Here is a 26,217-nt window from a genome sequence, read left to right as displayed (position 1 = left end):
AAAAAAAACTGAAAAATCATTAGGATATGATGAAATTGAGACCATCACAAATGAATAAATCCATTTTTAAAATGTTTTTTTCTGGATCAGCATTGTCTGCGTTTTGGCCGTGTGATGCTGTGGGTTGTACTCATATGTTTTGTTGGAATGAAATTCATCAATAAACAAACACATAAAAATATATATTATTCAATAAATCAATGCAATTGAATAAATACATATTCATAATATATCAAGGCACAAATAAAGGCCTTAACGTTATATGTGTACATTTAGAGGTGAATACATTGAGATTTGTTTACTTATCATTTCCAACATTTATTTACTCCATCTTCAGCTTAAGCTTTTACTTATATTTGTACTATAATTTGTATTACTATTGTTTATTTATTAAGTAGAATATTTATTATAGGTGATTTGTATTGGCTATAATATGTATTAATAGAAATATATACTATAATATATAAATATCTTAGCTCGTCATAGATAGCAGTAGGAATATATCAGTATCACTGTTGCATGTTCTTTGAGACACTGCAGTCATTTTTCATTATGGGATCACAACAATGAAGATGATGGAATGGAAGATGTAATGCCTCTTACTGTACATGTGTGTATATATACATGTGAATATAAACAGCAAATGAATGATGTGTCCTTCTGTCTGCGTAGCTGGAGGCAGCTCTTCACAGTCCGTCTCAGTCCACCCTGCTTGGGTTCTGCATTGCCAGTACGTCCTTACCACAGGGTTACCGCTGGGTGAGTACGGTTAGCTACACTCTGCTAGTGCTAGTGCCCGTCCATATCAATTAGTCAATCAAGTACTCAAGTCATCAATCAATTAAGTAATTAATCAATCAAGTCACCAATCAATCAAGTTGCCAATCAATCAAGTCATCACTCAATCAAGTCATCAATCAAGTAATTAATAAATTAATCGATCAATCAATTAACCAATTAATAAACCAACAAATCAACCAATTACTTTATTTATTTATTAGTATTAAGTAATAAATCAAGTCATCAAGCAAGGCAACTGTTGATTAAGTCATCACATTGAATTCATGAAGTTTAATGAAAAGTCAAACTTTTTCTTTCTTTTTTTAAATGTGTATTTGTTTCTGTTTTGTTCATGATTATCGTGTACTGGTTTGGTAAACTCTTCTGTTCTTAGATCTTCTCCCTGAACCGTGCCTCTCCTCGCCCGGTTAAAAGCGTCCCGCTGAGAGCTCCAGTCCTCTGTCTAGAGTATGTGAAGGAGCCGTGTCCCAGCACAGAGGACAGGCAGGCTGTGAAGGCCCAGACTGCAGCCAAGTTAGGAAACATCATCTGTGTTGGCCTGCAGGATGGCAGGTCAGACTGAGTCAGAGCACACATATTCTCATCTGCTCCAGTCACCCGCTGTGAACAGATTACACAAACCCAATCCCAGAGAGCCAGGCTAGCTGTTTCCCCTGCTTCCAGTCTTTATGCTAAACTAGGCTACCCACGTCCTGACTGGAGCTCTGTCCTCAAACATGAGGCTGATATCCATAGCACTGTCTCACCCTCAGGACGAAAGAGAAGGAGTACAGTAAACTATTCCTTTAGGCTTGTCTTTTGTTGTATGTGTAGAATTTAACTTTTCAGTGTAATGTGTCTCATGTTTTCCCAGCATCTCTGTGTACAGCAGCGTGGACACAGCTATTCAGTGAACCCTGACAGCTATCCAGTCCTCTGCCTCAAACACTCGCTGTCTTTCCTCTTCGCTGGACTGGCCAATGGCAAAGTAGCTGTGTACCACAGAAAGAGTGGCGGTGAGTGCCTACTGACGTCATGCTGCTTTGTATGATGGTCCACATTCACACTACAGCTGTGAATGCGTGCAAAAAAATTGTTCCTCTCAGAGAGACTGTGGGACGTGGTCTCGTGCAGGCTGGCTGTGAGCCGGTCTGCACTCTGTTGACACTGGAAGACGCTGTGTGGGCCAGCTGTGCCAACCAAGTCACTGTCATCCAGGGATCCAGCCTCAGGTACACACAGGTGGACACTCTAGTACACATGGAGCATTTGTCGTGTAAATGAGTTTCCATATTAAAGAGTGTTAGTCTCGGATTAAAGGTGTTCCACATGAGCATCCATACGGAAAAGACTGTCACTTTGGGAAATATTACTTTGGCCCCATCTATGACTTTTAATTAGCTATGGGGCCTTATAGATAAACTATGATTGGCTCATGTAGACAGTTTGAGCTGTGCTACTTTTGGATAACATACCACTGTTCCACATGTTCTCAAATGCCACAGCAGTGCAGAAATATTGAATACTAAAATAATATTATGTTGGTTTGTAATCCCGTTAACATGCATCACCATGTGCTGCTGGCTCTGCTGTCCTAATTTACCACTGAAGATGAATGAAATTAGATTAACTAAACAAAATGCGCCTCCAGCTCAGCCTGCCAAATGGAATGTGAAAGAATGTGTGTGTTTGCCCTTTGTTGAGATGTGACCTCTCTACTGTGGTGCTTTGTGAAACAGCTGAAATATGAATATGCCCTTAACTAACCTCAATTTAAATGCTGTTGAGTGGATGAATATGAAGAAGAAAACACACCTCTAGACTGAGTGATAATTGATTAAAAAAAAATGTGCAAGCACATACATTATATATATATAGTGATAAATGATCATGCAAAAAAGAAGTTTATTCAATACATGTATTTGCATGTTTGCTAATATTCACTTAATATGCAATAATAACCTCCCCACATTTTACTCATTAGCTCTCCCTGTGTCTCTCAACATCTCTGCTCTGTATGTATCTCGCCCAACCTGACACAGTGAGACACACTTTCACGTGTATATTTAAATATTTGCCTGAGAGACGAGACTGTAAGGAGACTCTTCTCTTATCAAGGATAGAACAGGTAGCGGAGCGTCATGTCCTCTCAAAGCATAGTACAACAACCTCACGTTCACAAATCTTAAACAATTTTAGTACAGTTAGTACAGTACAGACAGTTATTTGACAAATAACTAGTGCGGGAGGTGAATCGCTACCAGTTGGATCTGGTGGGGCTTACCTCCACGCACAGTCTTGGCTCTGGAACCGTACTCCTGGATAGGGGTTGGACTCTATTCTTCTCCGGAGTTGCCCAAGGTGTGAGGCGTCGGGCCGGGGTGGGGATACTCACTAGCCCCCGGCTGAGCGCCGCTACGTTGGAGTTTATCCCGGTGGATGAGAGGGTCGCCTCTCTACGCCTTCGGGTTATGGGGGGGAAAACTCTGACTGTTGTTTGTGCCTATGCCCCAAACCGCAGTTCTGAGTATTCGGCCTTCGGAAGCCGTCCGACTGAAGAAGGAGTCCTTCCGGGTTATGTTATCCGGGAGGACTCCGGAAACAGTTGCTGGGTATCGAAGGACTAGAAGGGCGGCAGCTTCTGCCGTGTCAGAGGCAAAGCAGCGGGTGTGGGAGAAGTTCGGAGAAGCTATGGAGAAGGACTTTCGGTCGGCACCAAGGTGCTTCTGGAAAACCATCCGGCACCTCAGGAGGGGAAAGCGAGGAACCATCCAAGCTGTGTACAGCAAGGGTGGGACCCTGCTGACTTCAACTGAGAAGGTTATCAGTCGCTGGAAGGAGCACTTTGAGGAACTCCTGAATCCGACTAACACGCCCTCTATGGTTGAGGCAGAGCTGGAAACTGATGGGGGATCATCGTCAATTTCCCTGATGGAAGTCACTGAGGTAGTCAAACAACTCCACAGTGGCAAAGTCTACTCCAAGGTACTGGAAAGGAGGGTTCGCCGGTAGTCGAACCTCTGATTGAAGAGGACCAATGCGGATTCCGTCCTCGTCGTGGAACAACAGACCAACTCTTTACTCTTGCAAGGATCCTGGAGGGGGCCTGGGAGTACGCCCATCCGGTCTACATGTGTTTTGTGGATCTGGAGAAGGCGTATGACCGGGTCCCCCGGGTGATACTGTGGGAGGTGCTGCGGGAGTATGGGGTGAGGGGGTCACTTTTGAGGGCCATCCAATCCCTGTACGCCCAAAGCGAGAGTTGTGTCCGGATACTTGGCAGTAGGTCGGACTCGTTTCCCGTGAATGTTGGCCTCCGCCAGGGCTGCGCTTTATCACCAATCCTGTTCGTGATTTTCATGGATAGGATATCGAGGCGTAGTCGTGGAGGAGAGGGGTTGCAGTTCGGTGACCTGAGGATCTCATCGCTGCTCTTTGCAGATGATGTGGTCCTTATGGCATCATCGGTCTGTGACCTTCAACAGTCACTGGATCGGTTTGCAGCCGAGTGTGCAGCGGTTGGGATGAGGATCAGCACCTCCAAATCTGAGGCCATGGCTCTCAGCAGGAAACTGGTGGATTGCCTACTCCGGGTAGGGAATGAGCCATTACCCCAAGTGAAGGAGTTCAAGTACCTCGGGGTCTTGTTCGCGAGTGAGGGGACAATGGAGCGAGAGATTGGCCGGAGAATCGGAGCAGCGGGGGTGGTATTACAGTCACTTTACCTCACCATTGTGACAAAAAGAGAGCTGAGCCAGAAGGCAAAGCTCTCAATATACCGGTCGATCTTCGTTCCTACCCTCACCTATGGTCATGAAGGCTGGGTCATGACCGAAAGAACAAGATCACGAGTACAAGCGGCCAAAATGGGTTTTCTCAGACGGGTGGCTGGCGTCTCCCTTAGAGATAGGGTGAGAAGCTCAGCCATCCGTGAGAGACTCGGAGTAGAGCCTCTGCTCCTTTACGTTGAAAGGAGCCAGTTGAGGTGGTTCGGGCATCTAGTAAGGATGCCACCTGGGCGCCTCCCTAGGGAGGTGTTCCAGGCACGTCCAGCTGGGAGGAGACCCCGGGGAAGACCCAGGACTCAGTGGAGAGATTATATCTCCTCACTGGCCTGGGAACGCCTCAGGATCCCCCAGTCGGAGCTGGAGGATGTGGCCCGGAGAAGGGAAGATTGGGGTTCCTTACTGGAGCTGCTGCCCCCGCGACCCAATCCCGGAAAAGCGGTAGACGATGGATGGATGGATGGAACTGCATTGCAAAGGAGTCAATTCATCGTCAAATAACTTTCTCATTATAAAAGCTAGATGTTTCTTTCCCAAGAGCTGTCAAACACATTGCTGCACCTGGAGGGGAGACCCTCCGCTGTACATCACGAGAGCCTCATCTGAGCTGAAAGAACCTGTTTCCTTTGTTCCCATGTCATTTTCCTGAAATTGGAACCTTGTGCTCAGTTTATTTGCCTCAACCCAGCTGACGGAAATGCACTTAATTCACTTTCTATTTGTTGCCACATTTGCAACATTGGCTTTAAATCCCTGTGATTGTGGAATTTATGAAATATCACTTGGAAGTGTGAATGCATTGACCAGCAAACAACTCAACAAATTCGACGAGACATGACACATAGTTCCAGCATGTGACTCCCCTGAAAACCACAACGTGGTGTTTTTATATTTCTCTTTGTTTACAGATTAAACAAATGAGATGCAACATGTTCCAGTCTTTATGCCAAGCTTGGCTAACAACAGCAAAGGTGTGTTCTTAGAAAATCTGTCCCAGAGGCTTCTGCTTCCTGTGAAGTACAAACTGTCTTCTAAATTGCACTGTGTGCATGTGATGTTACAAGGAGGATGGGATGTATTCAGACAGCTTGACATTGACTACTTGCACTTCAACGCGCATGTGAGAAACGATGGAGACACCTGATCTATACCTGAACGGTCGTTTGTTGTTAGGCTTCTGTGCTAGTCACGGAATGGCCATAACAAACAATATGTTTGAACATAATTGTACGTGGTATCACAGCACCCTAGGCCAAAGGTCAATGATCGATTTTGTGATCGAATCAAATCAAATTTATTTATATAGACCAATATCACAAATTACACATTTGTCTCAGTGTGCTTTACAGACTGTACAGGATACGACACCCTCTGTCGTTGGACCCTCGCATCGCACAAGGAAAAACTTCCTAAAAGAAACCCCACAATTAAAGGGGGAAATATGGAAGAAACCTCAGGGAGAGCAACTGAGGAGAGATCCCTCTTCCAGGATGGACAGACATGCAATAGATGTTGTGTGTACAGGATAAACAACATAGTACAAATACAACATTTGACAGAAATTCTGTTGTGATCAAAAAAGAGAAAGTATGGATGAATCTAGGATAATGTCAAAAAGGGGGATGATACCCCGGATGATGAGTTAGTAACATGCATTTACATAAATGCATACAGATAGACAGGGAGAAGAGGGGAGAGGGAGGGGAGGAGAGAGGAAGAGAAGGAGGAGAGCAGGGAGGTGTCCCCTGGCAGTCTAAGCCTATAGCAGTATAAGTAGGGGTTGATCCAAGGCAAGCCAGAGACAGCCCTAACTATAAGCTTTATCAAAAAGGAAAGTCTTTAGCCTGCTCTTAAATGTGGAGAGGGTGTCTGCCTCCTGAAAACAAACTGGAAGCTGGCTCCACTTGATAGCTGAAGGCTCTGGCTCCCATTGTGCTCTTAGAGACTCTAGGAACTACAAGTAACCTTGCAGTCTGGGAGCTCAATGTTCTAGTACAGGGTTGGCCAAACTACGGCACGTGGTCCATTTTTAATTGGCCCGCAGCAAATTATAAAAGTATAATGGAATATGGCCCAGATAGAAACTTGTGCTTAAATGTATTGTACTTCTTAGTTCTAACACAGAAACACAGTTTTGCCTTGTCAGCTAACTTAAAACATCAAGTGTCAGATAAAGCTTGTGCTTTAGATTTTTACTCGATTGCATGTGATGAGAGCACAGATACGAGAGACACCGCATTTTTTTTGCGAGGAGTTGACAATAACTTTTGCGTTACGGAAGAGCTGCTTGGTTTTAGGAGTCTAAAGGCCACAACATAATTTGAGCACGAGGACTTTACCACAGAGAATTTCAAGCTTTCCTGTCTGATGTCAATGCTGAATACGGGGACCTACTCCACCATTCTGATGTGCGCTGGCTGAGTCGCGGCTCCGTGCTGCAGCGGTTTTATTCCCTGAGATCAGAAATCGATCTATTTTTGAAAGAGAAGGACCGACGTCTTCATGAGCTGAGCTTCATGTTTGGCAGACCTGGCATTTTCAGATGATCTTACTGGTCATCTCAACACTGAACAAGAGCTTACGCATATGAAAGCATTCTGTGTGAAGCTCCGTCTCTTTGAGACACAACTACGCAATTTCTATGTTGCGCACTTCCCCACTCAATTATGTGTATATATGTTACATATATATATCTTAACTCTGAACAAAAGCAGATTGAGAACCAAAATGACCGACAGCCATCTCTGTGATGTCCTTCATTTCTCAAACACCAAACTTACCTGACCTGCCAGCCATCCTTCAGTCCAAAGCGCATCACTGCTCCCACTGAGTGCAATGCTGTTCCCATTATAGGAGAGTTAAAACATATATTACAAAGTATTCATGTTAATAAGCTAAATTTTTCAATAAATTCAATCAATTAAAGTTGATAAAATTTTCTAACTAACGTTAGTTGATGGGTTAGGGTTAGGAGCCCAATAACTTATTTGACTTACGTTACTAACTTACAAGCTTGATTTTCTTTTTTTAGGCAATATACCTCAAAGGTATGAGTGGCCCAGCCCTTCGTATATTTTTCTGTATGTGGCCCTCAGTGAAAAAAGTTTGAACACCCCTGCTCTAGTTGATTTATAAGGTACTATGAGATCTTTAAGATATGCTGGAGCCTGACCATTAATTGCTTTGTAAATCAGGAGAAGGATTTTGAATTATATTCTGTATTTTACCGGGAGCCAGTGCAGAGCAGCTAATACAGAAGTAATATGATCCCGTTTCCTAGTTCTTGTCAATACACGTGCCGCTGCATTTTGGAGTAACTGAAGAGTCTTAAGCGACTTTTTGGACAACCTGATAACAATGAGTTGCAGTAATCCAAATGCATGGACTAGTTTTTCTGCATCATTTTGAGACAGGATGTGTCTTATTTTTAATGTTCAATGTTACGTAGATGAAAGAAGACAGTCCTTGAGATTTGTTTTATATGGGAGTTAAAAGACAGATCCTGATCAAAAATAACGCCAAGATTCCTTACGGTGGTGCTGGAGGCCAAATTAATGCCATCCAGATCTTCTATTTCATTAGAAAATGCATTTTGGAGGCGTTTAGAGCCAAGTATAATAACTTCAGTTTTGTCTGTGTTTAACATCAAAAAGTTGCTAGACATCCAAGTTTTTATGTCCTTAAGGCATGCTTGAAGTTTAGCCAATCGATTGGTTTTGTATGGTTTAATTGATAGATACCATTTGGTATCATCTGCATAACAATGAAAGTTTATAGAGTGGTTCCTTATAATATTGCCCAAAGGAAGCATATATAAGGTGAATAGAATCGGTCCAAGTACAGAACCCTGCGGATCTCCAAGACTGACTTTGGCTGTCATGGAGAATTTATCGTTAACACGTACAAATTGAGATCGCTCAGATAAATAGGACCTAAATCAGCTTAGTGCGGTTCCTTTTATGCCAATACAATGTTCCAGTCTCTGTAGTAGAATGTTATGATCAACAGTGTCGAAAGCAGCACTAAGGTCTAACAAGACAAGAACAGAGACAAGTCCTTTGTCTGATGCCAATAGAAGGTCATTGGTAACTTTCACCAGTGCCGTCTATGTGCTATGATGAACTCTAAATCCAGATTGAAAAACCTCAAATAAACTATTATTATGTAAAAAATCACACAACTGTTTTGCAACTGCTTTCTCAAGGATGTTAAGGCTCTGTCACACATATCCGTATGGCAGAAACGTATGCTGGCGTATATGAACATTTCCAAATACGTCCAACTTTTCATTGGATCGGATCGGAAAAGTGAACATATACAGATACGCATGTCTAACCTATTGATAGAGTATCACTTACTTATACAAAATGTATCAGACGAATACCCAACGAATGCATAACGTATACAAAAATATGGCGTATACAAAATATCGGCAATACGTTGATATAAGGGAAGGCATAAGTAGTATTCGTTAAGAGCATGCGGTGTTACGCTGGGGTGCGTTGTTGAACGCTGATGTTTTGAGCATGTTAAAAATTACCGGACGTACCCAACGTGTGATTCATAAATTATGCAGACGTTACACATAAGTTACGTTACGTTAGACATACGTGAATAGGGAATACGTACGTGATTACTTACCTACGTAAATACAGTACGTGAATACTTACCTACGTAAATATAGTACATAAATACCTACGTGAATACTTACCTACGTAAATATAGTGCGTAAATACAGTACGTGAATACTTACCCACGTAAATATACTACGTAAATACCTACGTGAATACAGTACGTGACTACGGTAGAGGTATGTTAGATATAAGCTACGTCGGCTGACGGTGAGCCCTACAGCCAATTTATTGATAACGAGTGGATAACCTATACGTAACCTATGTTAAGCTTATCCCTGACGACGGAGTAACTTATTAAACGTGTTTCTACAGTACAGCTAGCGTTCGGATACCGTTTTGGGAGCTTATTGGGTTTGAATATAGTATATAGGGTCCCTGTGAGTAGCTCATCCTCACTTCTTCACAGCACGTCTTGATGAATACATCAACCCAGCATCAGAGAGCATGGAGGATGCTGAGAGGCTGCGACAAGAGTACATTCTAGCCGTTCTCCAGCATCAGCATAACCTGAACCAAATGGCACTTTTCCAGCTCCGTTGGCCAGACGTTGTGATACGTTTTGTATAAGTAAGTGATACGCTATCAGTAGGTTTGACATACGTATAATAATTTGTTATGTATTTGTGATAGGAAAATACAGGTAATACTGATTATAATACTGATTATAATACTGATTGTAATACCGAGTGTAAAGCACAGCAGGAGACAGGAGACAGGGCAGAAGACAAGACAGGGTTAACAAAGAAGTGTTAAGCCCAGCAGGGGACAGGAGGTGAACTGCACTTTCTAAAGAACAGGCTCTCAGCCTGGTAAATTAGCACGTCTGATAGCGGAGACTATTGAATTAACAAGTCTGACACCTGATCCTGTGAATATGTATATATATAAGGGCTGAGACAGTTGCTTCTGGGAGCAGCACATTTATTTTGAATTGTGGTATTGACCTCTAATGCATATGGCACTTGTTTTCACCGTCATACTCGTTCTGAATACTTGCACCCACTCTGCCATGTTTGTATTTACCTTCTATCCCCTTTTTACTACCACATACGGAGCCGCTTAGCTGTCACCGAGGCTAAGACTTTGCCTTAAACAATTGTTCTTTGAACATGTGCCTTTATTACTTACAAACCTGTATTTGTGTGAGTTTTATTGATCATCCTTTGTATGAAATAAAACTTGGCTTCTTCTTATAAGAATATTGATCAAGACTTTTATTTGATTTGAATCCTGACTTCGTGGCGTTATTAAGAATATTTTCCTAACATATTGGTCCTTCGAGCCGGATTTCAACACCTCTGTCTGCTCTTCAACACGGGAGCCTGAAACCGTACGGGGGAAGTCCGAGACTTCCTGATCAAAAGCCTTCTGCCTCGGTCTGTTACTTCAGATCGATTTGGACAATTGAGAGGCCAGGTTATCCCTGAAGAGTGGACGGAGTGACGAGATCCGAAAGACGAATCAGTGATCAACTCAAATAACAGGTGAAGTAGGTTAACCGTTAATTGTTTGTTTTGTTTGTTTTTATGTGTGCATATATATGTTGCATATATATATATTATGTTATGTTGACGTTCGTATTACCGATGATAGTTGCAAGTGGTAGATTAGAACTGTTGCTTTATCAGAGATAATTATGAATAGTTGATTCATATATGTGGGACGTTTGGAATATCAGAGATATTACAAATAGTCGAGTTGGTTTTGTCTTATATAATTTGGATTTGTAATACTAGCGATATTGACAAACTGCAGGTTCAGCGTTTAGAATATCAGAAGTATTGACAAATAGTCGAAGCGTTTGGAATATCAGAGATTTACAAACTGCAGGATTATAGTATTTGGAATAAAGATTTACAAACTGCAGGGTTATATCATTTGGAATAAAGATTTACAAAATGCAGGGTTATAGCGTTTGGAATAAAGATTTACAAACTGCAGGGTTTTAGCATTTGGAATAGTGATATTTACAAACTGCAGGGTTTACGGAGTACTCATAGAATTATACACTGTTTTATCTAAGCTGAGATAATAACAAGGAGTCCCAAAGGACTAAATTGAATTCATAGACATGGGAAGCCAAGGCAGTAAGAAGATTTGTGACGACAAATCAGAAAATGTGGGACATTTGAAGTATATGAGAGGAAAAGATACATTGGAAAATGTATGATTTTGAAGGATGTTTGGATGTGAATGATTGTGAGAAATTGGTTGTTGGTATTGAGAAAAAGAAAGAAAGTGAAGCATTAAGAGAAGAATGAGTTAAAGTAAGAGTTAATTGTAAGAAAACATTAGCATCGGACCATATTAGAGACGGTATCCGATTAAATAAAAAGTGTCTGAGGAAATTAGACCAATAGGCTGTATTTGAGTCAGGAGTAATAATTTAATGTCCTGACTTGCCTTGCAATATTATTTCCATTAGGGAAAACAGCGCCATCTATAGGATGGAGAATGGTACAAGATTTACAGGCAGTAAATAAGGCTGTAGTACCAAGAGCATCCACAGTCCCAGACACATTCACGTTTTTAAAAAGACATTTTTAGTGAAATTAACTGACTTAGCAAACACATTATTTTCTTAGCAAATGCATTATTTTCCATTCCAGTGGAAAAGAAAAGTCAGTTTTAGTTTGCTTTCCAGTATGAGGAAAGGAAGTGTGCACTTACACAAGAATCCCATAAGGATATTGTGAGAGCACCTACTATATTTTTACAGACAGATTTGACCCTCCAAGAAATAGTCAGATATTATTGTATGTAGATGACATTTTGATTTGTTCAAAAACAGAACAAGATTGTAAGGAAGATATGCATGCTTTGTTAACATTTTTATGTCAGCAAGGACACAAAGTTAGACCAACAGTTTAAGACGGAGAACCACATGACTGTGACAGAGACAGACAAGAAGACTGTACCAAGACCAGACTTGACCGACATTCCCTAAGAGGAATCAGAGATAGAAATTTTTGTTGACAAAGTTTATACAGACAGTAACTATGCATTTTCTATTTTTGTATGTAAATGCACGGCACATACTACAGGAACTGATCCAGTTTCAATAGGCAACAGGAAAGCAGATGAGGAAGCCAAGAAGGCAGCACAAGCAGGGAGTGAAGTTAAGCAACAATATGTAAATGAGAGAACAGACATATAGACAGAGAGATAAATATATGCAAAATGCAGCTACAAAGCAAGAAAAGCTATTTGTACTAAGAAAAATTGCATACAGGACAAAGACGACATTTGGAAGAGTACTTGACCAGAGAAGAAGTTAGTACTATCAAGAAGTTTTATATCAATGTGTATGTATTTTTGAGCCATGATATAGATCATGTCTCAACAGGAGGGAGGGTTACATTGATATAAAGTATATTCATAGCAGTTGGCTTTACAAACTACATGAAAAAATCTTTTGTTTAGCATGTACAATATATACAAAGGGTAACTTTCGTCCTCTAGGAGGCCGAATGCCGACTCAAGAATATCCATTTCAGCACATGTGCATGGATTTTATAAAACTAAATAAATATTAAGGAAAGAATATTGTTTAACGATAATAGACATATATAAATTGGGTTGAAGTAGTTTCAACACATACAGTAGACGCTATGACAGCAGCTAAAGTGTTTACAGATAAATTAACTGTAAAATAGGTAATTTTAGGAATAAGAATAAGAATAAGAATAAGCTTTATTTAAGAATTGCAGCCCAAAGAGCTTCACTGCAAAAACGTATAAATTAGACAGAATAAGAGCATTTACAACACAGTAATCACAGTGTTGATGTAAATAAATGTGAAAGAGCATTAATAATAGTATGAAATAGCAGATTTATAATAGTATAAAACAGCATAAACTGGATGAAGTGCTTAGCACCAGTAATATTAAAAATGCACATTGTGCAAGAGGCTTATCGCCATTTGAGTTGTATTATATTCCAGAGAGAACTTATGGACAAACAATCGCATTTAGAATTAGACATAGAAGAAGAAGTGTCATAACTGTAAGAAGAAAATATATTACAAAATGTGTTTGTTGTGTCACATGCAGAAAACTCAGAGAGGAGAGTCCAGTGAAACCAGGAGATTGGGTATTCCTAAAAGTAAACAAAAAATAAGTAAAATAAAAGGAAACACTGGCATTCTCCAAGATGGGATGGACGGTTTTCAAGTCCTATTGACAACACCCACAGCAGTCCGAGTCAAAGAAAGAGCATCCTGAAGACACCTGAGACACTGTAAACGGGTAAATATATCACCCACTCCTGCTGGCGACACTGACCCTCCATGGAGCAGAAACTGGACCTCTTCGTGGTGTAGTCTGACTACACAGGGAGGAGGTACTCCTAGGGGCTCCTATCTCAACATCAGTGAAGAGATCAACAGACCCGAAGTGTTAGAAGGGGACTGTGGGAGGAGGTCAGAGTCTCAACAGGAGGGGTGAGTATGACCCTGTACCAGAGAATAAGAAAGAACCCTGCATCATCCAATATAATCAGATCATGTTGGTGGGAAACCAACATGATCATGGGTAGGAAATGAGCCCTTACCCCAAGTGAAGGAGTCAGAGATTGGCCGGAGAAGCGGGGGTGGTATTGCATTCGTTTCACCGCACCGTTGTGACGAAAAGAGAGCTGAGCCAGAAGGCAAAGCTCTCGATCTACCGGTCGATCTTCGTTCCTACCCTCACCTATGGTCATGAAGGCTGGGTCATGACCGAAAGAACGAGATCGCGGGTACAAGTGGCCGAAATGGGTTTTCTCAGGCGGGTGGCTGGCGTATCCCTTAGAGATAGGGTGAGAAGCTCAGCCATCCAGGAGAGACTCGTAATAGAGCCGCTGCTCCTTTGTGTTGAAAGGAGCCGGTTGAGGTGTTTCTGGTAAGGATGCCACCAGGCACGTCCAGCTGGGAGAAGACCCAGAACACATTGACTTGCTGCTGTCTCCAGGTCTCCTCTCGGTGGAGCTTGTTGGTCAGATACTCAACCTTCCCAGAGAGACTTGTTGACTCTGGTAGAAGAATTACTGGAACTTTCTGAGCATATTCATTCTCCTCAGAACTTAACATTTTGCATTTTGGACACACAGCTTTTAATTAAAAGCACACTCAGGACCATTTATTTTTATTTTAACTCCTGGTATAGACACATCATCAGTTGTGTGTTTCAACAGTTTTGTATTGTGGACTTTAATGAACAAGTTACATAAACCCAAATGGGAGATGTGCTGAGCTAGTTCTGACGCACACATAATGAGAAAAAGAGAAACAAAGGAGAAAAAACAGAGACAGAGAAAGTAAAGGAGTGTTAAAATATTGTGTGTGAGAGAGAGAGAGAGAGAGAGAGAGAGAGAGAGAGAGAGAGAGAGAGAGAGAGAGAGAGAGAGAGAGAGAGAGAGAGAGGCTGTAATCCTCTGACTATAAACCCAGGCGACAGAGTGAGACAGCCTCAGTGTGAAGGATGGGAGATGAAACATCGTCCTCCGCTCTGATGACAGATGGAGCATCCTTCATTGTGAGCAGCAGCACCCAGCAGGATGACTGGTCCCCTCGCGCTCTGCTGCCTTCTCCTCTCTGCTCACACGCTCAGTCTAATAGCTGGTAAGTGGACATGACCTCTTCAGCAGACTTATGCTTCTTCTGTTTGATGAGGTGAAGAGGATTTGCATATGTATCTTTAAAGGCTGTAGAAAGCTTTATGAAGTCATTTCAGGTAGTTTAGTTTGAAAGGTGACAAGGTACGCTTCACTTGTGGTTTATAGCTGAAAGCTGAGCTCATTGTCACCAGTGGTGTGATGCATCTAATCATGCTTGATTGAGAGAACCTCATTACCAAGACGCAACCTCTGGGTCTGAAAAGTCACAGACTTGAAACTTGCTTGAGTTAAACAATCCATCACAGTAAATATCAAATTGTATTGCTCAACTCTTAAAGACATTGAAGCAGACCGCTGTGTCTGTTAATGTTTTAATTGATGTTGTGATTGTGTTGTGATTGTGACTGTTTTGTTTTTGTCTGTAACTATGCTGCTGCCTATCTTGGCCAGGACGCTCTTGAAAAAGAGATTTTTAATCTCAATGAGACCTATCCTGGTAAAATAAAGGTTATAAATAAATTGCTGTACATCACTTTTTTGTGGCAATGAAGTAGAAGTTCTTCAAATTGGTATATTTACAAATAATAAGTGAGGCATGATAAAACACAGTCATGATGCACACTGTCACTGGATGGATTGTATTCCAAGCAAGGAAATCTCTGCAAGTAGATCTTCATATAACCACACAAAAGGGTGCTCACAACTCCAGGGGCCACACTAGCTTCAGATCCAAAGTGTGACAACTTTTTAGGTAATGTGATTGTTTGCATATTTGCTTGTAAATTTGCATTACTGAAGTACAAAATTATCTGAGGTGCTCCTGCATTATTACCTAATACTGTATGTAATATACTGTGTAACAATCACACGGAAAACCTTGTATGTGTACATGTCAAATAAAGCTGATTCTGACATTAATAATTTAACTTTTTGTTAATACATACATTACATTCCTAAATAAAGCTGTGTTGAATCAAATCTGGGAACCATCACCTTATCGTGGTGGAGAGGTTTGTGTGTCCCTATGAACCTGAGAGCTGTGTTGTCTGGAGCCTAGTGCTCCTGGTAGGGTCTCCCAAGGCAAATTGGTCTCAGGCGAGGGGCTAGACTAAGAATGGTTCAAAAACGACTTCATGAAAGAAAGGGAAAGGAAAGGAGAGACCCTGCCCAGAGGAAGCCTGGGGCCCCCGTCTGGAGCCCGGCCCAGAGGGAGGGCCCGACAACGAGCGCCTGGTGCCCAGGTTTGCCACGGAGCCCGGTCGGGCACAGCCCGAAGAAGCTACGTGGTGCCTCCCATCCATCCATCCTTCCTGTGGGCCCACCACTCATGGGAAAAACCGCTGGGGTCGGGTGCGTTGTCACACGGGTGGCAGTGATGGTCAGGGACCTCGACGGACCAGCCCCGGGCAGCAGAGGCTGGCTCTGGGGACGTGGAACGTCACCTCTCTGTGGGGGAAGGAGCCGGAACTAGTGCGGGAGGTGGATCGCTACCAGTTGGATCTGGTGGGGCTTACCTCTATGCACAGTCTTGGCTCTGGAACCGTACTCCTGGATAGGGGTTGGACTCTATTCTTCTCTGGAGTTGCCCAAGGTGTGAGGCGTCGGGCCGGGGTGGGGATACTCACTAGCCCCCGGCTGAGCGCCGCTACGTTGGAGTTTACCCCGGTGGACGATAGGGTCGCCTCCCTACGCCTTCGGGTTATGGGGGGGAAAACTCTGACTGTTGTTTGTGCCTATGCCCCAAACCGCAGTTCTGAGTATTCAGCCTTCTTGGAGACCCTGAATGGAGCCCTGCAGGGGGCTCCAGTAGGGGACTCCGTAGTCTTGCTGGGAGACTTCAACGCACACGTGGAAAATGATGGAGACACCTGGAGAGGCGTGATTGGGAGGAAGGGCCTCCCTGATCTAAACCCGAACGGTCGTTTGTTGTTGGCCTTCTGTGCTAGTCATGGAATGGCCATAACAAACACCATGTTCGAACATAAGGATACTCATAAGTGCACGTGGTACCAGAGCACCCTAGGCCAAAGGTCAATGGTCGATTTTGTAATCGTATCATCTGATCTGAGGCCGCATGTTTTGGACTCTCGGGTGAAGAGAGGGGCGGAGCTGTCGACTGATCACCATCTGGTGGTGAGTTGGATCAAGGGGTGGGGGAAGACTCTGGACAGAACTGGTAAACCCAAACGGGTAGTGCGGGTGAACTGGGAACGTCTGGAGGAAGCCCCTGTCCTGAGGATCTTTAACTCACACCTCCTTTTTCAGACATCTTTTCAGACATCCCTGTGGAGGTTGGGGGCATTGAACCTGAGTGGGCGATGTTCAAAACCTCTATTGCTGAAGCTGCGGTGATGAGCTGTGATCTCAAGGTCTTAGGTGCCTCAAGGGGCGGTAACCCTCGAACACCGTGGTGGACCCCGGTGGTCAGGGAAGCCGTCCAACTGAAGAGGGAGTCCTTCCGGGTTATGTTATCCGGGAGGACTCCGGTTGCAGGGTACTGAAGGACTAGAAGGGCGGCAGCCTCTGCCGTGTCAGAGGCAAAGCAGCGGGTGTGGGAGAAGTTCGGAGAAGGACTTTCGGTCGGCACCAAGGTGCTTCTGGAAAACCATCCGGAAGCGGGGAACCATCCAAGCTGTGTACAGCAAGGGTGGGACCCTGCTGACTTCGACAGAGAAGGTTATCGCCCGGTGGAAGGAGCACTTTGAGGAACTCCTGAATCCGACTAATACGCCCTCTATGGTTGAGGCAAAGTTGGAAGCTGATGGGGGATCATCGTCAATTTCCCTGATGGAAGTCACTGAGGTAGTCAAACAACTCCACTGTGGCAAAGCCGCAGGGGTTGATGAGATCCGTCCAGAAATGCTGAAGGCTTTGGGTGTTGAGGGGCTTTCTTGGTTGACTCGCCTCGTTAACATTGCGTGGAAGTCTGGGACCGTGCCTAGGGGTTGGCAGACCGGGGTGGTGTTCCCCTATTTAAAAAGGGGGACCAGAGAGTGTGCCAACTACAGGGGTATCACACTTCTCAGCCTCCCTGGTAAAGTCTACTCCAAGGTACTGGAAAGGAGGGTTCGGCTGGTAGTCGAACCTCTGATTGAAGAGGAACAATGCGGATTCCGTCCTGGTCGTGGAACAACGGACCAACTCTTCACTCTGTTGATGACAATATAGTATGAAACCAAATCTAATTTTATTTATATAGCTTAATATCACAAATTACAAATTTTCCTCAGGGGGCTTTACAGACTGGACAATTTACGACACCCTCTGTCCTTAGACCCTCGCAGTTGACATGAAAAACTCCCCAAAAGAACCCCACAATTAATTGCAATAATTAGTACAAATATAAAGCAAAAAACAACACTTTTTGTGTCAAAGATGTTTATGCAGCCTGGTCATGTTAGTTACCTAATGCGGTTCAGAGATTTCTCCCCTCTGGGGTAAAAAGCCCATTGTCTGAATCTGACCCATATTGCTCAAGGTAATCTGTACTTTAAAATTATTAAATGCCTGTGGCTATTCAAACCACAAAGTGCATGGATTTTAATCCCAAAGCTGAATTCACAGTTTCTCTGTCTATGATCTTGGGAGACTATGTCTAGATTTTGGATTATGAATGAACTTTCAGTTTAAATTTTTTGTTCAAATGATCAACACATTTGGCCTGGATTTTGCTCCATAAAATTCCCATATTTTTTCTCATTTTGAAAGTGGGACGTTCAGATCATGTATGGAGTTGGAGTCAGGACGTAGTTAGCCTAGCTTAGCATAAAGACCGGAAGTAGGGGGAAACAGTTAGCCTGGCTCTGTCCACAGTTAAAAAATAAACCTACCAACACGTCTAAAGCTCACTGATTAACATGCTGTATATGTCTGCTAATCTGTAGGCTATCTAAACAAACATTTTAAAACAAAAATGTTGTGCTGTAACTATTTCTTTGCAAACCATATCTGTGTGCAGCTTCCTGAAGTCTTGTCATCACAGTGAGGTTGCCAGGTTTGGTACCATTATCCCTGTACGAAGAGAAAAACTAAACCCAATAGGCTATAGGCAGAAACACTGGAGTGCTGAAGTGCTGTTCATCGTATAAACTGTTATTCCTCAAGAAATATTAACACATCTATTTTTAAGACCGCAAACTGTTGTTTTTAGCCACACTAGTGCCGTGGCTCTGTGAATGGCAATGTCTGTCTGTTTGTTGGTAGGAGAGTCGACTGCTTTGGTCCAGACTGAAATATTTCAAAAACTGTTGATGTCATAGATTTGATTCCGACCGTTCTGCAGAGTGATTCCCTAAACTTTGTGTTTCGTACAAATTAGCAAATGTTAGCATGCTAAAGCATTTAGCTTGAAGCACCGCTATGGCTCAGTTCAGCTTCACAAAGTCGCTAGTACGGATGTAGACTCTTCGTCCTGTTACATTTTTCTTGTGTACAGATTCAAATAGCAGATACAACTTGTTAATTAGTGAGTTTTAGAGCTGTATTTTTTAATTTGGGACAGAATTAGGCTTGCTGTTTCCCATTGCCTCCAGTCTTTGTGCTATGCTAGGCTAACAACGTCCTTACTCCTGCTCTGTACTTAACGCACAGACATGACATTGATCTGAACATCTAACTAAATAGGCCATTTGTACAGAATTTTCAGTCTTCTTCTTTTTTTTGCACTGGAAAAGAGTTGTGTCGGAGATAATGAAGTCAAATGGGCCAGAAAAAGAGTCTGGACCTCTTCACCAACACTTTTAGTCTTCAGCATAATCAACTAATTGCTGAAGTCTCAAAACAGGTTAAAAAAAGATTTCACTGGAGACAAACATAGTCCGATGCAATAGACTTTTACTCTTTAAGAACAGAACAAAACCCGAGTCCGCTTCGAGAACAGAGTGGATTACAGAGATTAGAGAAGATTACACGCTGAATACATGTATTCTTTTTATAATTTTATGTAGAGCAGTTTCCTCAGAAAACTTACTACATTTCCCCCCTTTGTGACTTGTCAGTCATATTTTAATATCCGCATATCCTAATAGACAAGAAACCCCCGTCCTGTGACAACAGCAAACATGAGGATAAGGTTTGATGACAGGTTCAGACATATGCATCTATAAGTACACCATGTACATTTGCAACATGATCCTGCATTCGCATAAAATCTTTACTCTAATGCTCATACTTTACTCAAAAAACAGTAACTACATGATCACACCTTTTTCAAAAACATCACTGGCTGTTTTTTAGCTAAAAATGGGTCGAGCAAGCTCAACTCAAAAGTATGGGAATTATGGGGCTGGCATCGGTACACTTTATGTTATATGTTCCTTTTAAATACAGAGTTATATATGTATGACATTCAGTGTATAGCATATCACAACATCCAGCATGATACACAGAGCGCGGTATAATATAATACTGTGGTATGGTGTGTGGTATATAACTATAACTAAAAATATAACTTCAAATCAAATCAAATTTATTTATATAGCCCAATATCACAAATTACACATTTGTCTCAGTGTGCTTTACAGACTGTACAGGATAAGACACCCTCTGTCCTTAGACCCTCGCATCGCACAAGGAAAAACTTCCTAAAAGAAACCCCACTTCATGGATTTGAGTTAAATGCTGTACATAACTTCCTAATTCTTTTTCCAATTGTTCGAATAAAGGACCCTCACATAGGCCTCAAAGCTATGGCACGGGTATTGGTCGCCCTGTTAGCATCTTGTGAGGTGTTGGATGTGTTAGTCTGATAGTTTGTGATCCCATGCACATTAGCACTGAAGGAAAAACCTCTATCCAATTAAGCTTTCCTCCAAACAGCAACAGAGCCATGTTGAGCAGCCTCATCTACCAAGTTGTTGCCTGTAGCTGTTAGAGAGTCTGTTCCTCTTTTTTTGTGTGCTGGGCCCTTAATGATAGCTACCACCACTGGGTGGTGCATTGCTTCCAACAATGCAGAAACAGCCTCCCTGTGTGTTACTGGAGTGCCATCTACTCTAAGAAAACCTCTGTTTCCAAATGTTACTGTGTATATGACTTACACCATATGCATATGTTGAGTCTGTATATATATAGGCACTTCCCTCGCTCTAATTTATACGCCGTTGTTAAGGCTTTCATTTTTGCTCGCTGTGCAGAACATGGTCTAGCAATCTTAGTTGCCTGAACATGTGTGAATGTATTATTTTGATTTAATTTCACCATGGCATAACCTGCATGATTCCCTATAGCATCTCTAAAACTGGAGTTGTTTAAGAATAACGTAAGCTCTGCTATGATAGGCTGAGCATACAGGTTGTTACAGAAGTTTGAACAGAATCATGCAAAGTTCCTTCTACCGGAAACACCATCCTAGTTGCCGGATTTACCGTTGGATGTTAAGTTCTGGTGCTGAAAGTATAACTTCATAACCTGGCTTCCTAGTTTGAGTCAGAGTGAACCGTGAACTTGTAAGAAAAGCGTGTAATTTGTGAGATGTATACAGAGTTGCATGTAATCCAATTTGGTGTTATAGTAAGCTAATAGTTGTTGTTGTTAGTGTATCTTGCATCAATACAGCACTAGCATATCCTGATTGTTCTGCAACATATAAATAGAAAGGTTTGGAGTAATCCAGGTTCCTACGTGCTGGAGCTCTGCAAGTCTTCCATTGCCTTCTCTGTCTATTGTAATTGGGCTGAATTATTTGTCCTGCTGTTCGTATTAGAATTCACAAAGGTGCTGTATTGACAGCATAGTGACAGATCCACAGACGACCGCTTCCTGCCATTCCCAGAAAAGAGAGCATTTGTCCCTCCGTTTGAAGTTTGGGAGCTTTAGTTATACCTTCTATTTGTGAGGAAGCGATTAGTCTCTTGTCTCCACATAAACTTCTTCCCAGATACTCAACTTCTGCCTGCCTTTACTAACTTTGGACCCCCATTTTACCAGCACCTTCAATACTGCAATAGAGTATTTTTCACACTGCTCTTTTGTCGGGCTACAAATCAGCAAATCGTCCACATACTGAAGTACAGTACTTGGAACATCTAGGTCTTGTAAGTCTAGAGCCAACACCCTGTTAAATATGGAGGGGCTCTTGACACATCCCTATGGTACTCGTGTGCTGCTGTCCCAGATAAGTAAAAGCAAATTGATGCTGTGAGGCTGGATGCAATGGTACACTGAAAAACATAAATCAATCACTGTATACCATCATTCATCAGTTATATTAGAGAGCAGTGTAAGAGGGGTCTGGGAAGATGGGTGTTTCAGCCGCTACAATGGAGTTGATGGCCCTTAGGTCATGTACCAATCGATAATCATTAGTGTGGCTTTTTAATTGGAAAAATGGGGGTGTTGCAGGGCCTCTTTGTCTTAATACTTTCAATAGGCCTTCAATGGTGGGTCTGATGCTGTCACAGTCTGCTCCAGTACTTCTTACCTCAGCCTGGTACTTTTTCTCACCACACCAGCCAGCCACTCCCACCTCATCACCTCACCTTGGGCTCAGGCTGCTGCCAATTAATCAAGCCCTTATTTAAGCCTCTCCCAGTCACTCACTCAGTGCCAGATTGTACTCTGTATCATGCAAATCTGTCCAGCGTTCTTCCCCAAACAGATCTCTCGTTGCCGACCCTGCCTGCCCCTGACCTGCCTGCTTTGCCTGTTTCCCGACCCAGACAGGATTCCTTCAACCTGCCTTGCCTGTTTCCCGACCCTCCACCCGGCCCCGATTTACCTCTTGCCTGCTACCTATTGGTTGGTCCTTGTGGATTATTATAATCCCGCTGTGGATCAGTGTACTCGGCTATAACCTGCTCCTGACTACTAATAAAGGTCATTACCAATTATCCTTGGTTTCCTGTGTGCTGCATTTGGGTCCACCATCGACTTGTTGTGACAGATGCCTTCAACCGCATTTTGCTTTAGTGGATATTGTTTTCTAACTTGTCCTACATCTGTCTTATGTTTCGACCATACTTCCTGTGGTACTAGTTTTAGCAGATCTTCATGTTCTGTTGATAACTGTGCGGGTGTGCTCTTGTTTACTAAAACCTTCTCTTTTAGTCCCTCATCACATGCTTGTGGTGATATTCTGATGTACTGTCCATCTGACGAGGTGTGAATGTATTTGTTCTTGGTGGGCTTCCATTCCTGCGTTTGGAACATTGCTTTTACTATTGGACCAAGTTCATGGGATGTGTGTCCTTCTGCCACCAACAGTGTGACATGATGAGTAGATTTCTAGATGTGGAACCAGTCTCTTATTTCAGCGGGGAGTGTCACAGCTGCTCCTTCTGGTCCTACGTACACATCCTGGCTAACCATATAGCATGGTTTTCTGTTAATCAGCTCCTCCCAACATTCTTCATAATCCTTGCGCTCTTGTTGTCTTCAGCATAATCAACTAGTCACTGAAGTCTCAAAACAGCTTAAAAATGAATTCACTAGAGACAGAGACCGTACCTCTCTGGTGATGGGGTGCTCACATGTTGCTTTTGAAATATGCACCCATGGCTCCTCAAGCTTTTCCCTGATCACGGTACTTTAGGCATTTTTTATTTGCCAGGTACATCCATCACTTTTGACATGGTTTATCCTCTGGGTATTTAAACCTGCTCCTATACTCCTAGTTGCATATGCTGCCTTGCCACTAATATGGATACAAGATTACATGCTTAATGCACTGATTATATATAAGATTACAAGTAAATTGCTGAATATTATAATTGCTATAATGTACAGCAGTTTCCAATGAAAGTTTTCTACAACAGTTTTTAATGTTTGGAAGATGAAAGGAATTTCATTTGCCAGTCCTCTTTCAGCTGGGACTTCGGCCTGAAGTTTGACAGCTTGTTAGCCAGATGACAGACCTATTTGCCCTGAAAATACTGTAGAACTGACCTCTGTGCTAGATGGATATTAACATGAGTTGAAACTCCTGTATTTCCCACTCAAAGTAGCTTTTGTTTTGCCTGGCGTCCACCATTCCTAATGTTCTGTTTAGCACCACCAGTTGAACAGTTTTTGTAGTCTATCAATTTGCTGCTGTTGAGTCTTTTATCCGACAGCAGGGCAGACTCTCTGCCTTCCATACTGGGAGAGATTTACAAACATGAGGGTGACTTGGCTGCATAAAACCGCTTTATGTCCTCCAGCAAAGACAACACAACACTCAGCACTTAACAGTTCACAGTCCTCTATAAAGGCTAATCTGTTGAATTGTCCTTTCCATGTTTGTCACATTAAAGTAGAGCATAGCAGCCATAGTCCGCATCCAAACCTCGGCTGAGTGAGACAGGTATATCACTACTCAATATTTCATTTCACTAACCTTAATCTCATTCCAAACTATGCTTTCCCTCAATTAAATGATTGATTTATGTTGTTTACCGAGGACATCATGAATCTGTTATGTGCAAGAACAGTTTTTATTTTTTCATAATTTCAGTGCTGATATATGTTAATCTCTATGCCACATTGTGTGTGTGTGTGTGTGTGTGTGTGTGTGTGTGTGTGTGTGTGTGTGTGTGTGTGTGTGTGTGTGTGTGTGTGTGTGGAGAGAGACCAGAGCTTTGCAAATTGCTGGCTGGATGAAAAACTGGAGGAAGGATTAAAAGTAAAAACATGGGGGAAATAATCTGTAGGCTGGTTGACGTCATGCTGTAGAGGCCAGTGTTGTGGAGGTGAGGCTGACTGTGATAACAGAGGGCATCCGAGAGCCTCCCAGCACCGCCAGGCTGCTGCTCTGCAAGGTGCCTTTGGTTCTGGTCCCAGTCCATGTGTCAGAAGGTGACCCACATATCATCAGGCTAGGGCTTTGTTTCAGACCCTTACATACCAAAGCACATATGAAATGTATATTTGCTCACTTGAAGTGTAATAATTAACATGTGAAATTGATGTTTCCCATGTGACTGTTTAAGTTTCAACACCTGAAGTCTTGCATTTTGTGGGGAATCTTAAAACCACTTGTGCCTGTATGACATTATTTCCTTTCACATGTGAATTGTCATTACATTTGAAACCCATTTCATATTACATGTGACTTTATAATTGAAATGATGTTTTCATACAGTGTCTAACAATGTGTATGTGCCATTAAAACGTGAATTTACTCCATGTAAAATGTTTTTTCCATGATATAAAACATGTGACAAAGGTGTTTATGTGTATGTATAAGTATTAAATAGTATATCAAGCTATATAATTATATACATTTCCATATGTGAAATAGTGTTTTGCATGTAATTAACACATTGAATGTGTTTTGTAAGGGTGTGTCAGACATTCAAGCGGTTAAAGACTTGCAGTTTGTGTTAACCTATTTAATCCCACTGGTCAAGGTAAAGGAATCAGGCTGTTTAGGGTTGATTACTCTTGGCACAATAGCGATGGAAGTTGTCAGTTGGAAGATATGATTAAAAATGGGACCTAGTTGCTCTGCACATACTATAAGCAGATTAATACATATATTATATTGGCCTGGGCTTTTCCTGGCTCTAGAACCATTGAAACGCTTGATCACACTATGCTCATCAAAAGAGGGATTAAAAGGGCAGTGGAAAAGAGACTATTTCTGAGCTCAGAGTGTTTGTGACTAAAATCATGTACATCAAATCTCACATAAAACTCTAAGCCGGCTGCTGATTTGTAGCCGTTAAACTCACTCCTACTACCTTCCTTAAACCCTACAATACTTTTCATGCTGTTCCAGGCAGAGCCCAAATTCCTGAGCTATGTCTCGATTTCCTCATTTCACATTTGATTTATGTTTTAAATAAATGCCCTTTGGTTTTGTATTTTTGTAAGGGGCTCTGATACCCAATGCTTGCTGTTGGATGAACCTTAACAATCTTGTAGCAAAAACACAATTTTCACAATACAATATCCTACTAACAACATACAACCCTGGAGACACAGCAAGCACCCTTTCAGCACCCTGCCTGTCAGTGCGGTGTGATAATCCGGGATGAGATGCACACAATTGTTATCACACAAGTTATGGGTTATGGGCTTATCTCCACTCCCTCCACTTGCTTCCTGTCTCATTCAAGATTGAATATAAAATCTGCCTACTCACCCATCAGTGCATCCATGGAAATGCTCCTCCCTACCTCAAGGAACTCCTCTCACCACAAACCTCCACACGCAACCTCCGCTCCACTAAAAGACTTTGCACCACCCCCCAGGACCAAGCTCCGCACCATGGGGGATCGGGCCTTCTGTTCAGGGAATTCCACAGGTGTTCTGACATCTGAGGGCTCCACAGTCCACAGACTCCTTCAAGAAGAGCCTAAAAACCTTTCTTTTTTTTAAAAGGCTTTACAAATAAAATGTATTATTATTATCATATGCAACCATGTTATAACACAAATCCAGAATTGTATTGTGTCTGGTGGTGATGGCCTAGTGGTCTAGTGGTACACCATCCAAACAGAACA

General features: G+C 42.4%; 1 pseudogene; it reads left to right on the top strand.

Annotated features, from left to right (window-relative positions):
- The window catches only part of LOC115011046 (rho guanine nucleotide exchange factor 10-like protein), a 48,597-nt pseudogene extending 25,413 nt beyond the window's left edge, over positions 1 to 23,184 (top strand).
- Positions 23,185 to 26,217: the final 3,033 nt, after the last annotated feature.

The sequence above is a fragment of the Cottoperca gobio genome, chromosome 7 (assembly GCF_900634415.1).
Source record: "Cottoperca gobio chromosome 7, fCotGob3.1, whole genome shotgun sequence".
Taxonomy (NCBI): Eukaryota; Metazoa; Chordata; class Actinopteri; order Perciformes; family Bovichtidae; genus Cottoperca; species Cottoperca gobio.
The sequence above is the reverse complement of the archived record's forward strand: the minus strand, read 5'-3'. Positions and strand labels throughout refer to the sequence as shown.